The sequence below is a fragment of the Dermacentor albipictus genome, chromosome 4 (genome assembly GCF_038994185.2).
Source record: "Dermacentor albipictus isolate Rhodes 1998 colony chromosome 4, USDA_Dalb.pri_finalv2, whole genome shotgun sequence".
In the NCBI taxonomy this organism is placed as follows: Eukaryota; Metazoa; Arthropoda; class Arachnida; order Ixodida; family Ixodidae; genus Dermacentor; species Dermacentor albipictus.
The window spans coordinates 17,107,059-17,122,706 of record NC_091824.1 but is presented as its reverse complement, the minus strand read 5'-3'; the positions used below and the strand labels follow the sequence as shown (position 1 = coordinate 17,122,706).

Below are 15,648 nucleotides of genomic sequence, written 5' to 3'. Positions count from 1 at the left end.
CTTGCCCCCAGTGTATGGTGGCTCGTCTGGTCGACGTCCCAACCTATCATCTCCTTTCTTTAATTATAATTAGCGTATTTGGGATAGCTCACGCACTTTCTGCGATGCTTGTTCGACCTCTGTATAGAATTGATCCATCTCGTGACGTTTATATGCTTTCGAGGCGTCAGTAGGCTAAACCAATAATGCCTTCACCATATCAGACTTGACGCGGCCTACGCGAACTACTTGAAGTGCGAGATTTGACGGATGGACTCGCCAACGTGCTCTGCGTGTGACGCCCCTGAAGGCCTGTAACATGTTCTGTGCGATTGCTGCCGCTGCTTGTCAGAGAGACCATATTGTAAGGCGGCACTACACCTGCTTGGAACTGCGACACATTCTCGGTCCGTGGCCAAGCACCACCTGCGCGTTGCGCGCCACAAAATCATTGCTGAGTTTCTCGTGTGGCTGCTTGCCTGCGTGCGTGCGTGCGTGCGCGCACGCACGCGCGTGTGTGTTTGTGTTTGTGTGTGTGTGTGTGTGTGTGTGCGTGCGTGTGTGCTTGTGTGTGTGTTTCCTACTACGATATATCGTTATATATATATATATATATATATATATATATATATATATATATATATATATATATATATATATATATATATATATATATATATACCTTGTAGTACATGGCCAAATAGGTAGAGCTTCCGCCTAGTCTGCCACTGAGTATGTCACTCACGCCCTTCAATGAACTTTTTGGAGCCAACCTGAGTCACCGGGTATGTGTCACAGAGTAGGTGCCGCATTTCAATGAATCTCTCCGAGGCTAATTTGGGTAACTGAGTAAGAGCCCCTCTTCAATGGACCTCTTTGCCTAAAGCTTGGGTCCTTGGGTCTCCGGATATGTGCCAATGAGCACGTGCCGCTTTCGATGACAAGAAAATGTCGTTCAAAATTTATCCGGTTATGACCTATATATTAAAATATTCTTCTATTAGTATATATCAAGACACGTGCAAACTTAGCCGCGGCACCGCCAGATGGCGCAGCGTGTCCGAAGGGTACGTACACGCCTCATACACGCCGCGTTTTGACGGCGGCAATACGGTGTGTCACTCCATTGCTTCAATGCTAATCGCATTAATGCCGACATTAATCGTGCGGTGGGTTCTGATAGAATTTCTCTCTTTTCTCTCTTAATTATCCGTTCTTTCTCTTTGCAGCCAGTACAAGACCGGAGGGTTGTGTGTGTGTGTGTGTGTGTGTGTGTGTGTGTGTGTGTGTGTGCGCGCGTGTGTGCGTGTGTGTGTGCGTGCGTGTGTGTGTGTGTGTGTGTGTGTGTGTGTGTGTGTGTGTGTGTGTGTGTGTGTGTGTGTGTGTGTGTGTGTGTGTGTGTGTGTGTGTGTGTGTGTGTGTGTGTGTGTGTGCGCGCGCGTGTGCAGTGGCGCACTGGGCAAGAGCCTTCCCCCGAAATTTTGGCGTTAGCATGCTGTCCACATGAGCACCATTTGTCTGTACAAACATTAGAAAGACCTCTGACAACTAATGCAGTTTTAGGTTCCCACGATGTGTTGAAAAAACACGCACTATGGAGCATTTAGGACAACTCAGGCTGACATCGACTCGGACTAGGGACCAAAATTTTGTTTACCTTAAGAGGAAAGCTCTCAAGCTTGTACAGCATGGTACAGAACAATTTTATCTGTGCACTGAAACGTTGGCGATCACACGGAAAGTGCATGATCATCTTTTTTCCCCACAAACACTGTATCCTCATAACCATCATCATCCTTTGCTCCTTTGTTTGCGCTTATGTAGAGAAAATATGTTTATGGCGGTGCTGTGCCAGTATAATGAAGCACATAAATATGAGATTTGTCATCTATGAGTACTTCATGCTTAATTCATCCATAGTATGCTCATTTCTAACAGTTTCATTATTCGCTTGTGTATCTTCAGACAGAAGTCTTCACTCAACAGCAATGCTTGGTGTAGTGATTTATGATCTTACTAGTTGTGTCTGTCAGCCTGCTACAGTGTTAGTAGTTCTGCACTCTACATGTTAGTAACTTTCTAGGACACAGTTCTGAGTCTTCATCGCGGTGAAATGATTAATTGCAGGAAAACTCGAATGACCTTCACTGCGTAGAAGCATGAGTTTAGTATAAAGAAGCGATGCCGGTTGCCGTGAACCGACGCCCGAAGATCTGTTAACGCAAAAAGATATATACATTGAGTGGTAAAGGGAAAATCTGATACTGGCGATGTGAGAGCGTTTCAGATGTGCATTGATTATTTTGCCGCGTTTCAGTTTTAACTCTGGTGAGCACGAACTATGATTTCATTTGAATGCCATTAAAGCGAGGCGGTCCGTGTTCGAAGCTTGAAGGAGAACTTCTTGGAGCCAAGCTGGAAGCGGTCACATTATTCATTCCTCTCTCGCTTCTTTACTATTTGAAAATCTCGTTCTTTAAAGGGCCCATGCGGTGGGAAAGAGACTGTTTCCCAGCCGTTCACTTGCTTTTGGCCGATCGAGAACGAGATCGATCACGTCTTAGTGACCTCATCCCTGCAAAGTTCTTTGTTTATTGAACGTGAGGAGAAAACTGCCGTCGTTTTAAGCGAATAGTTTTAACGCGGCACTCTGTCGCCATCAAAAAAGCGTTACGAGCTGTGCAATGCAAGCACTGCGAACCAAATCGTCAATCTCTTTCACCGAAAATTCAAGCGGTTGCAAAAAGTAACGCTGATGTATCATCCGGAATCGGGAATGAAGTTTTAAGTACCTCTTCACTAAACCCTTTATCTTGCCGCCTTCTTTGCTATAAGTACTAAAACTTATTGAAAGCAGCCTAGACAGCACGAACGCGGACCATCATCGGGAACTAGTGCCTCCCAGCTTACGTTAGCAAAGACCTACAAAAGAGTAGTACAATATGAAAGTATGAGAACAATGGTTGTCAATCTTCAGTCATGATTCATTGCCGGGAGCGTAATTTCTTGCGTACTAATTACTCTCTGAATCCGCCAATGCCGCAAGTAGGGGCCATAGAATAAGTAGATCCACACTTACACAGCAAGGGCACGTTCACACTTAACCTAAAGGGGGCGGAAGCGGCAAATACCCTAAGACATTCACTCGCTGCACGAGCGTAAAACCAGGCGACGAGCCAGATCGGTCTCGGACCGATTTTTTTTCGCCACGGCGAAAGCAGAAAGTCCTTCCGCTCGTTCCGCTTCACCGGAAGTTGAACTAGAATGTAAACATCCAGTCTTATATTGAACATGGTCGCCAAGGTCAAATTGCCCCGTGTTGTGCGATACAACTCAGCCTGTACTAGTACACATTCAATAGGAGCGATATTCAGATAAAGATTGCAGGAGCTCGGTATTAACCGAATGTGCAGCAAAAGAGCGTTGCCATGTCCCAACTTATACAGTGCCGGGTGAATCCATCACCGCCGCTTCGGAAGCGTCCTCTGCTTCAGCTGCTTCCTGCGCACCTCTAAGAGAATAACAGCATTAAAAACACCAAGGAGAGAAGAGAAGCAAGCACATGATTGCGCTGACCTTCAGCTAATGTTTATTGCGTTGTTCACGCTAAAAAAAATATACTCACAGGTGGAGGATGTCATGATGTCATTGCAAGATACTTCCCAACACTTGCCACGTCTCGCCCACACACGTCGGCAGTCGTGCATCGACGAATTCAGCCTCTTTATATACCAGACTTATTAAAGGTGTGCTTACACAATGTGCCTTTCTTTGCGGCCCTTTAGGCTCCATAGATTTCCAAACAAAGCAAATGTTGTCTGTGGCAAATCATGTTCATTACAAATCCTGTCCGTTGCAATGCGTACGTTTGTAAAATGTTCGTATCGCTCAAATCCGTAAGGCAACCACATTCTATGCAATGAATGGCAAGGTTGCTGCCAGCCCCAGAATATGAAGAATTTCCATTCTCCTCTAGCCAGTCGTTGAAGCAGCACCCGGTTTGTACACCCTATAAGAGTAGCCACACGACAAAATGATGTAGATAATTCCTGTATAGTGCGGAATGCGTACACATTCCGGTGCTTCTACATGGCCGATTCAAGAAGCACCGCAAAGTGTACGCTGCTGCACTACACAAGTAGTGTGGGCGCCCTAGCAACATGCCAGCTAATTTCACTAATGTGCGAAAGTCTCCGCCATAAATCAGTGTAGTATAGTCTGTCGAGGCTGCTCATTCGTTCAATAAATAACAGCCTATATGAACTGCCGTTACGCTCAAATTACATAATACCTTGTACCTTAACACCACATTATTTGATTTGGTTACTCTACAGCCCTACTGCTTAGGCAGAGCCATTGCAGGAAAATGACAGAGAGATAATTTATTAGAAAGCCAGAGACCTGTTTGAGCGAGCACGTTCTGGCCTGCTACGCTGCACAGGGGAAAAAAGGAAACGGGACAGAAAAGAGTGATAAAAGATGATCATGAGGACAGGAAGAAGGGATGTATGTATACAATGACACAGTAGTGTTCTTAAACGATTGCGTCTAGTATGGTTATCTTCAAGTGGTCCAGAGCCGCCATTGTAGCTATTGATGCTACTGTACGGTCAAACATTGCGGACAAAATAGTACTTTCCGACAATGCTTGCCTGCCAATGCCTGCTAGCGTCGAGACCAGCGCCTTCCGCTGCGATGCATAAAGAGGGAAGTCGCAAAACAGATGTCGAAGATTTTCAGACGGTTGGCAGCGCCCACAGGTCGTGCTGTTCGCACGACCGATAAGATACGCACAGCGTCAAGTGAAAGCGACGTCCAGGCGAATTCGGTGAAGCACGCTTCCTTGGCATCCCTCGACTTTAGCCGGGACGCGAATAGTCCTGCAACACGCTATTTTCCGCAGGCGCCTGTACTGACACTGGTTGAGCCAAGTAATGTGCTGTGCAATCTCGCATGAGCGCAGTGAACAGAGAAGGAAGGTATTTCAGTGACCGTTCCTCTGAGCAAGATCGCGTATTTGTAGGATTTCTAATGCTAGCGTGTAATACTGGCCTCTCCTAGAGAAAGAATAAATTACTTGCAAGAAAATGAGAGCCTGTCTAACTCATTGATGCATGCAAAACCGGCCATGAGGATGACGAGGCTGCCCATTCGTTCAATAAATAATAGCCTATATCAACAGCCGCTACGCTAAAATTACATAATTTCTTGTACCTTAACACCACGTTATTTGATTTGGTTACTCTTAATGGTGAAGTGATGGACGGGGCTAGTGATGACATACGAAACATATAAAAAAGAGAAATTGAAGAAACACGTCGTGTTACGTTACATGCATGGCCTGTAATACAGGTAAAAAAAGACACCCCAACATCGTGACGTAGCATCGTTGTTCTCTGCCCGACACAAATTAAAATGATTGTGGAAGACAGTGAACGCCGAAGCCAGGAAATAAAGGTTAAAAGCCTGCATTGATAGCCCGTGAACATGTGCGTTGAATGCTCGAGCTCTGTGCTTTGCCACACACCGCAAACATGCGGGAAAATGGACATTGGACAAACTAGACGCTGTGTTAACCACATACTACGGGAACACAAACGCACATGCTAGGTGTACAGTTACAGCGCCAGTTACAGCGCCCAGAAATTTGGCGGGCCAGTGTAAAGGGAACAAATGTACACCCCTGTTAAACAAGACAAAAGTCCTCACAAAAGCAAAAACAACGGGAAGAGACATGGCCTTGCATTCACAAAAGAAAACGAGACGTACAGAAGCACTCGCTCTATCACGCTCACCGAAGCATAGATGACGTACGCAAGGTTCAACTAGTCGCTACAAATTTATTGATTTAGCCTGCCGCATTTTCACATGATATCATCTTGCTACTTGTGTTTTATTCCTATCATCATGTATATAAACGTGTTCACTGACAGGATTAAACAGTTGGTAGTTTGCGTTTCATCCTCGTTTGTCGCAGTCGTACATTTTTTCAGTGTTAGGTGCGCAACAGGTTAGCGCAACACAATCATGAATTACTCATTCACTTCTTAGAACAGCTACCTTTGGACGGAAGCGATAGTGACGAGGGCTCAAGGGCAAGTGCGTGTGGTGGTGGTACATTATGGGACCACTTGTGGACCTGCTCAATGAACTAATCAATCACTTTTCATTACCACTCCAACCAGCAGAAGGCCACTAGAGAAAAAAGCGGTAGCTTGGTAAGCTCCTGAGCCTTGGCCAGTTCGACAGCGCCAAGGAAACGAAAACTGGTCAGAATCAAGATTTCATACAGGCTCCGATAAATATCCACAAGGAAAGCAATCAGCAGTGACACAAGTTGTCTGAAAACAAAGGGGCTCGACGTCCGTCACTGTGCGCACAGCTCGCGACGCCCCGCACGAGGCACGCCATTGCGCAGGCTTTGTGCAGGCTTGGCGCTGCCCGAAGGCGCGCCGCCGCCGAGCGTGGAATGTCAGCGCGGCACGCCGTTCTGGTTCAGAGCCTCTTCGTGGGAGAACAGCGGGAATAGGAAGCGGCAGCCATGACTAACGAGTCTTCATTGATCGCTGCTGCCGCACGCGAATGCTGCGTGGTTCACACACGCGCCTGCTCGCCTGCCAACGAGCGGCGGCGCTAATTTTCCGTGCACGTCCTTCTCTCGCTTTTTTTCGCTGTTTCCTTGGGACAGAAAGGACCGCTGTGTGGACCAGTCACCAAAGGGCCTGGCCGTCCCACGACGGTGAATAAACACGCGCCCTTTGTCCAACCGGAAACAATATACCCGGGCCTCTCTAACTTCATTTGCGGCATAGTACAAGGAAACACCTGTTAAAATGGTGCGCTGCATTTAGGCTTACGAAAGGCTGTGTTCATAAGAATAATCCAAAGCCTGGCTAAACGTATATGCCAAATCTCAATGGTTACCTTTGAAAAAGTGTTGCGATAAGCTATAGGACACGTGGTTGACAATGCATGTATACGATTTTGAAAGAAAAGAGTGCTTTTGAAGATGCCTCCACAGGCTGGCAGATAAAAACTATATATCTACAACTCGAATGACTGGCGACTAAAGCCTAAATTGTATCCAAGTATCGCTTGCTATCCTAGCATCGCTGACAAATCAGCTCGTATTGAATGCAGCGTTCAACCTTCAATCACGCACTCCGATCAGAACACTTGGCATGTTGTTTGCATGTCGCGTGTTTACACATGTTGTTTGCTTAAGACCAACGAAAAATATCAGCTGGGCAAAATTTCCAAATAATCACCCGGTCGTTTAGCTTCTGCTGGAGACGTGGAGATGCTAATTGTGCAGTGTTTCTGAGGTGTGCGATTAGGCGCCTACAAGTTTTTCATCTCTGCAGCCGTGATGGTGCACCCAAGCGTATAAAAATTGGCTATATGGCAGCAAGTCATCAGCATCATAATTTATTTCATCCTTAAGTGCCCAACTAGTGTGCTTTTGTTTTTCGCGTTTTTCAGACGCTCAGGGTTTTGTATTGGTAGTTGTGAAGAAGTTATGCAGCCTGGTCTGATTTACTTTTTGTTGCGGTGTAATGTACACTGTAAACAAAAAACACCCAGATGGGCGTTTTTTGCTTGTCCTCTAGCGCATTCCCTTCTGTACATCTTTTTGCTCCCATTGAAAGGGCGTACGATAAAACTCCCATTGACGTGGGCGTTAATTGGGCACACAACGGGGGTACCGTAATACGCCCACTTCACCCCCATTTGACTGGGAGGTACAACGGGAGTATTGTGAAGGAATTAGAGGCATCTTAGCTTAGGTGCGGCAAGCTCGTAGCGAAATGCATGGTGGCGCGGGTCACGCGCTTACGCAGCGCCAGACGGAACATCGCAGGCCGAAATGTCGAACGCCGGCGATCAAGGTTCAAGGGAACTCGGCCGTCCGTGAGCTGCCACCCGAGCAGGCGTCGCACCTGCTCGGAGCGAACGCCGGCGTCCGACACTGTGGCCTGCGGTGTTCCGTCTGCTGCTGCATAGGCGCGGCGTACCGCCACGAAGCATTTCGCCGCGGGCTCGCCACACGTGGTCCAATCGACGGCACAGAGCCACCGCTGAATCGACCAAGTCACGCGCACACTTGGTCCAATGGCGAATGAACCCGTCACCGCACGTCCATTTTTTTATGCGAAGCATACTAGCCGCACAACCACGCTCTTCCTTGCTGCGCCGCGCGCGGCCGCGTAGCTACCACATGACGTCATAACAGCTGCAAAAGCGGAGGCTCAACCCGTGCACTCGCTTGCGGCCGCGTAGTTACATAGCCGGGTCTCAGCTCGTGTGCTCCCCTGCATGAGTTGTTTCTTTGTCTAGCCGAACCAAATATAGCCAAGCAACAGCAGTTCACCAGGCTAAACAGTGGTTCAACAACTAAAATAAAGGCTAGTATGCTTCGCATCCTGGGCTTAACCTTAGCTAAGCCACAGCCATTTTTTTTTCCTTTCGCTGATCACAGAGCCACTCTTTGCAAAGCTTTTATACAGTCGTCCTAACTTATCGGCAGTGCCTCCGAGGCCAGCAAACGCCTTCGAGAGCAGTTGCTACATGCTGAAATTAAAAATGCACGTGACACACACTGACAGTGAGGAAAATTTATTTGACACCAAATGTAAGAAATATAATATGTTCACTTCCGGGCCCAAAAGAAAGCACATTTCTGCCTCAGTTAAACAATTGTCTGGATTTTAAAAAAGAACACTACGTTGTAAGCATGCCAGTTCCTAGTATTCCACATGTCCTAACACAATGAAATTAGTAAATGAAAGAAATGCTAAGAAATCTTATCTCCTTTCATACTGAACTGCAACTACAGAGCCATGTGTTTGAACTGTTGCTTTGTACTGACGCTCCACACTTTTGCACAGACTATATATTGAGCTCGCTTGACTAAGAGTAAAACTTGATTTGGCCTAGTTGGTACATAATTCTGAACTTAAAACTTACAGCGCAAACACCTAAGACGGACCACAAAAGGCAGATACGACACACGCTGGTGCTAACTGACTTCTTTATTTCTTCGTCGTCGATGCATATATATGCCCTAGGCCACACAACTGCACAGGCGCACACATTACATTACAGAGATCTCCCAAATTATCACATATGCAAATGTAGGAAGTCAAATTCAGATGGGTGCAGGGACAAAGCTGTCACTGATGCAATTATCACCTTGCCTTTTTGTGTGCTAGGCCTCTAAGGCAAGCCGCGCAAGCTCATTCATGCTTTTGCCAAGAATCGACGTCCCATCAAGTCGTGCCTCACAATTTTTGCAAGTTTATATGCGCAACAACGTGCGCATATAAACGCGCCGCTGCCATTTTACGCCCGTAGATCAAAGTCGACGGGCGCAGGCTCTACATGTTGCGTGCCGCAGTCGCGCACTACCTGCACAATCAGCGACGCGGGCGCCAAGAGACGCAGACGGTAGCAAAGAGCGTACTGGCAAATCTGCAGAATGCGCGCTTACTGAGCGACCTACTGCACACAATCGCACGAGCTAGGGGATTGGCGCCACGTACGCGCCAGCTAGCAGATATCGCGCACAAAGAAGCGCCGCCGGTTCTCGCTCAAATGATCACTGTACAAACACTCACACACGCGCACCGCAGTAAACCCTTAACGAGCTGCCACATTTTCAGGCCGCGGTTAGGCGGCGAAGCTTAGCTCACCTCGCACTGCACGTAACTATTATATAGTGGCTCGCGCTTCGGGGAACATGTCGAATGCTCACCTCCACCCAATTAAAGACGCCGCAAAGTCCCTCATTATGTAAAATCCTAATTTTATGTACACTCGCTTGACTCTGAGCACTCAAGTCGCCGCGATTACGACAAAGCTCGAAGCAACACAGTGATCGTGCAAAATGGTTCTGGACGGCCAACTGTCGCGCCATGTTGTACTGAGACCTTTAATAAGTCATATCAGCGCGACTCCTCACTTAGAACACATGCACACTCATAGAACGTGCAATAATCGTTCAAAGTCACTTACCGTGGAGTCTTGGGGGTTCAAAGCAGTGAGAAACATCAACCACGGTAGAAGAATGTGCCGTCGCTGGCAAATGGCTGCACGATCGCAGCTTTCAACGCGCGCGCGCGTGCTCCGAAAGCTTGAGTTCCTCCGCGCGTAGTTCCGACTTCGGCGTCCTCTGCAGCACCAAGGCGCGGCTACTCCGAACAGAAAAACAGCGCCGACATACATTGCGCGGGATATTTCGAATCTTACTGCAGAAATAATCCTACTGAAATTGTCGCTGCGGCTGACTGCCTTGTTGGTCATGGCTGAGTTATTCTTTTCTCTGTTTGGCTCGTCTCAGATATGGGTGTATTTCAACACTCCCAATTTCCCGTACGCCACCGTTATTCCTTGAAAACCCCCATTTTACAACCGCAATGCCCCTTCAATTGGGGTCGGGGGTACAATAATGGTTCTAGCTTATTTTACTTCTTCTCGTGGGAGTACTCATTTTAAGCTAGGGGGGGGGGGGGGGGGGAATGGCATATCAACTGTTAAAACGCCCATATGGGCTCATTTGTGTTTGCAGTGTATGTTTCAGTTCGTTTCTTGTGAAATGTGCTGACGTTACCAGCATTATACGATTCTCAAAGTGAATTACGCTTTTTGTATATATCGCCCCTTTGTCATTTGCATTTGTTAAATGCAAAAACAAAGAAAACGATAAATTATTGGAAATGACAGTGGATGAAAAAACAACTTGCCGCAAGTGGGAAACGATCCCACAGAAGGTTGTGGGATCGTTCCTCACCTGCGGCAAGTTATTTTTTCATCCGCTTTCGTTGCCATTAATTTATCGTTTTCTTTGTTTCATTTATTAAGCACAAGTAATTTCCCCGATTTCCTCCTTGGTGTCAGTGCTTGTTGGTTTGTTATGATAAGACTAATAAAAATCGGGCCCCTCGGTTAACCACCTTTCTTCTCATATATATATATATATATATATATATATATATATATATATATATATATATCATAGCGTTGCATGAATGTTTCAATAAATCCAATTCAATTCAATCAATGGGAAATGAACATACTGACGGGCACTTATGTAGAAAGATACCCAAGCCCTAATATTTGTGAAAGGTGCACTCTTAAAAATCCTGGGTGGTCCAACCCAATACACAGCCCTCTACTATATCGGTTATACTCGTACTAGTACAACTTTAGCTTTGAGACGGCAATTCCCTTTAGCGGCTGTCTATTTTTACTCAATTTAATCATTAAGTTCTCGGGGCAACTTCATTTGGATTACCGTATGCTGTAAGAGTTGAGGAGGACTTTGGGATGAAAACTGGAGGCTTATTTACATTATTTACAGTGAGAGTACAAGAAATTAACAGTCATAAACGACATTACGGGCCGGCAGCAATTCGGACGCTGCCGCCCGTGGCAAGAGGCTCGAAAGACATGAATCAAAGAATGCTCTAGGAATGCTCTCGGTCTGTGTCTTTTAAGCCCTTCGGTGTCTCGAAGTCACGTCATGTTCGGCCAATCGGCGAGCCCACTCAGGTGTCGTCATTTTCGGCCAATGGTAGGTGCCCGTGCGATTGTGTCACACCCGGCGGAGAGGGTCGCTCCTTGGTCCTTAATTGTCCGAGTGCTTACTTCTCTCTGCGGTCTTGCCTTCCCGGTCTGCAATTACCGTGAAAAAGGCAGACGAGGAGGATTGCTGCCAGGGCTTCACGGTGCATTACACCCGTCTTGCCTCTTGGATACCTGGAACAGTGCCAGGCTCTCGCTCCACTTTCGGGAAGAGTCAAGCAGTGAATAGCTCCAGATGCCGCGTACGAGGTGGGGGCCGCCAACTTGCTTGCACGTGCCGCGCCTCGGGAATGTGGTATACGTGCTTTTGCGCTCCTTAATTAGCTGTGGCGCGATTCGATGTGGTCTGGTAAACTCGAAGGAGGCTCAGGAAAAGGTCCCATATCTAACAGCTCGTCCTCGCCCCGGAAGTTCGGGAATGGCCGGTGAAATCAATTCTCTGGCCATGAGAAACGCTGAAAGAACCTGTAGGGTACTGGTGTCGAGCCTCGTTTGGCGAACTTCGGGATCCTGGGCCCTGGAGAACGTAGGTCAAACAAACAAAACAGCACAGCGCTGCACCACGTGTAAGCGCAGGCTCTTCACCCCTGACTCGCCAGGCTATTACTGAGTCAAAATGAACCCTGATCTTTTATTTCCCCAATTTCGACGGAGCAGTTCCAACCACCTTTCTAAACTGCTATCCATTTTTCCCCGAATGCCGACAAGGCCAGAGTGACATTTTTGTTGCAAAAGAAAGGGCCGTTGTCGTTGCAAACAAAAAATGAAAACAGCCGAACATAACTTAAGTGGCCTAACTACACGAACAGTATCCTGCTAGTAACAGAGCAAAATGTAGACAAGGGACGAGACAAGAAGACACCACAAGCGCTGACTTTCAACAACGTTTATTCCGAAAGAAACACGGCTTCTTATAAACATATATAAACGGAATAAACGTTGTTGAAAGTCAGCGCTTGTGGTGTCTTCTTGTCTCGTCCCTTGTCTACATTTTGCGCTGTTACTAGCAGGATGGAAAACCAACAAGCCCAAGTTGCTATTCTAACGAACAGTATGCTTCCAACATATCGCAGTGGCGTACTTATCGCACGTATTGGGGCCACTGAACAGTCCGGTCGACTCTACAAGTACATAATCGCAAGATCGCTAGCTTTGTGGTCCCTATTACGAACACGTACTTGCGTCGTAGGCAAACGTTTCATTATGCTTACTCACGTTTCTTCCTTTAGTCCCTACAGGACACGTAACCTAAACAAGAACTTAAATTGCGTAACATACGCAACTCCGCAGAACCCTTTTTAAAAAATGCGTCTCCTAATAACTCGTTCCACGCATGCTTATTAGAGAAGTCAGAATACGGCTGCCCTCAACACACACGAGCAACCCAGTCGTAAACCTTCCACTTCCTTCCGTCCGCACAGGACACGCGCTAATGGACCTAAGAGCTCTTTTCAGTGCAAATCACGTACTTACTGAAAACCTATGCGCTTAACCTTAGAAAATAAAAAAAAACATTTATAAAGAAAGAAGGTTAACTAAAACACACGCGCGTAACGATAGGCCTCTCACCGATAACCTTGACGCTCAGGTTACAAACACACACACTGACTCATACTTTTGGGCCGTACTCGATGTTGTCGCGGTTCGAAAGCAATTCTGGCTACCGAGGAACAACAAAAGGTCTGACTCACTATCAGCTCCTCCAAGACGTTACAGTCCCCTGCCAATTTGCGTTCTGGAGCCACGCTTTCATCCCTAACTTGACTGACCGCGTCGCGACTCCCTACCACCTGGTCTCGTCTTGCCACCTTGCGCTTCTTTGTACTACACGCTGCACTTCGAAAAGAAGACGGACCGACAAGGAACATAACTACCCCGTGCCCTTTGTCCGCGTCCGTGCAGAACATGCTTCTCGGTCTCTTTTCGACCGGTGGCTCGAACGTTTTTGATGCGTCCACGTCGTCAACGACGACCGCACCTTTCCATTTCTCGCGCCTTGGGTTTTCGCGCCTATCGCCCTCTTTGGCTGTGTTACTTTATTCACTGCATTCCGATCTTTACCGCGCTTCTTTTTTCGACGTTTTCATTTTGAATTTCCTTTCATGCCGTCATCTGGTGCCTCGTGCTGGCCGGCGCACATGTCGTCGGCCCGGATCGGTCTCTTACCCGCACAGTCTGAATGATTCCTAACTAAATCATCGCTCTCGTGGCTACCTAGACTGGCGGAGAGCTGCACCGATCCCTGAACAATGCAGTGGTCTTCCCTTGAGCTACGCAGCTCGCAATCCTAAGAATTACCCTCAACTGCGTCGTCCAGCTAGTACTTCACTTCGGCACGCAGATCTGACCTGACATGGGTGCTCGTGTCTGTCGGGTCAACGGTACCCTGTACCTCGCTAACGACCTCGATACCATGAGATGCGACGCACACGCGCGGTAACTGTGCCAATTTGTTCGCAGCAGGCCTAGCTGTCTCTACAGTCCTCTGTTGGCACAGCACCTCGTCGCTGTCACTCTGGCCTTTAACGGCCTCTGTTGCCACTAAGGCATCGTTAGCGGCTAGTCCTTTCCGTTCACCTATGAATGTGCAGCCAATCTCACAGGCACTACTTTTCTCGTCGGCTTTTGGTGAAAATCCGCTACATACTTCCTCATTCTTTTGCTCTGTACTACCTACAGAATTTTCAGACAGCCGTTGTCTCTGTGCCTTTAACTGCTCAAAATATTGTAGCTATTTGATCAATGCTGCCTTTTCTCTCTCGTACTTTTGCTCACGCTCACGCTTACGTTCTTGATACTCACGTTCACGTTCATTCTCGCGTTCTTTACGCTTACGCTCACTCTTACGTTCACGACGCTCACGCTCACGTTCATGACGCTCACGCTCCCGTGGTTCTTGTATCAGCTCCCAAGCAATCTCAATGCTTTTATCATCATTGCCACTATCTTTAATCGTCTTTATGATAGCTGGCGTTTTCATCTGTTCGTCCACCTCAACTCCCAAATCGTTGCACACCAACAAGTCAAACCTCGTCAAACTTCTAAGATCCATGGCAGTTGCCCCAACTGGTGGTTAGAACTGTTTTCCTTAGTTAATTTGTGCAAACACACAATGCAACAAATTCCCGATTCCTAGAACTATCAAAATAAACACACAACATTTGAAGTCTGGCGAATCAAAAGGACAAAAACCACGCGCTCACTTACGGTTGCAGCACCCTGCAATCTGGTTCATTGGTCCGCTGTTCCCTGTTCCTCAAGACTCCCTGGGTCGAAGGCTCGCTCTTCGCTACTCCCAGTTCCTCAGGACTACTTTGGACGAAGGCTCTCTCTTCTTCGCTGTTCCAAGTTCCTCGGGACTCCTTTGGACGCAGGCTCTTTTTCGCTGTTCTGGGTTCCTCAGGATTTCTCTCGACGAAGGTTGATCCGTAGAGCTGCCACCAGTTGTTGCATTTACAGTGAGAGCACAAGAAATTAACAGTCATAAAGTCATTACGGGCCAGCAGCAACTCGGACGCTGCGGCCCGTGGCAAGGAGCTCGAAAGAGATGAATCAAGGAATGCTCTAGGAATCTTCTCAGTCTGTGTCTTTTAAGCCCTTCGGTGTCTCGAAGTCAGGTCACGTTCGGCCAATCGGCGAGCCCGCTCAGGTGACGCCATTTTTGGTCTGATCGGCGAGCCCGCTCAGGTGTCGTCATTTTCGGCCAATGGTAGGCGCCCGTGCGATTGTGTCACACCCGGCGGAGAGTGTCGCGCCTTGGTCCCCAATTGTCCGAGTGCTTACTTCTCTCTGCGGTCTTGCCTTCCCGGTCTGCAACTACCGTGACAAAGGCGGACGAGGGGGATTGCTGCCAGGGCTTCACGGTGAATTACACCCGTCTTGTCTCTTGGACCCACGTTACCGGGAACAGTGCCAGGCTTTCGCTTCACTTTCGGGAAGAGTCAAGCAGTGAATAGCTCCAGATGCCACGTACGAGGTGGGGGCCGCCAATTTGTTTGCGCGTGACGCGCCTCGGGAAAGTGGTATACGTGCTTCTGCGCTCCTTAATTACCTGTGGCGCGATTCGATGTGGTCTGGTGAACTCGA

General features: G+C 47.6%; 1 protein-coding gene across 5 annotated transcripts in view; it reads right to left on the bottom strand.

Annotated features, from left to right (window-relative positions):
- The window catches only part of LOC135917235 (beta-1,3-galactosyltransferase 4-like), a 256,520-nt gene that overhangs the window by 221,290 nt on the left and 19,582 nt on the right, over positions 1-15,648 (bottom strand). For 3 of the 5 annotated variants that reach the window (XR_011513822.1, XR_011513821.1, XM_065450776.1), the window contains exon 1: positions 9,994-10,121. The exons of the other annotated variants lie outside the window; for them this stretch is intronic. The gene's annotated coding sequence lies outside the window, so the exon portion shown is untranslated. Of the gene's footprint in view, positions 1-9,993; positions 10,122-15,648 lie in introns of those variants that run through there. 5 annotated transcript variants of the gene reach the window in all.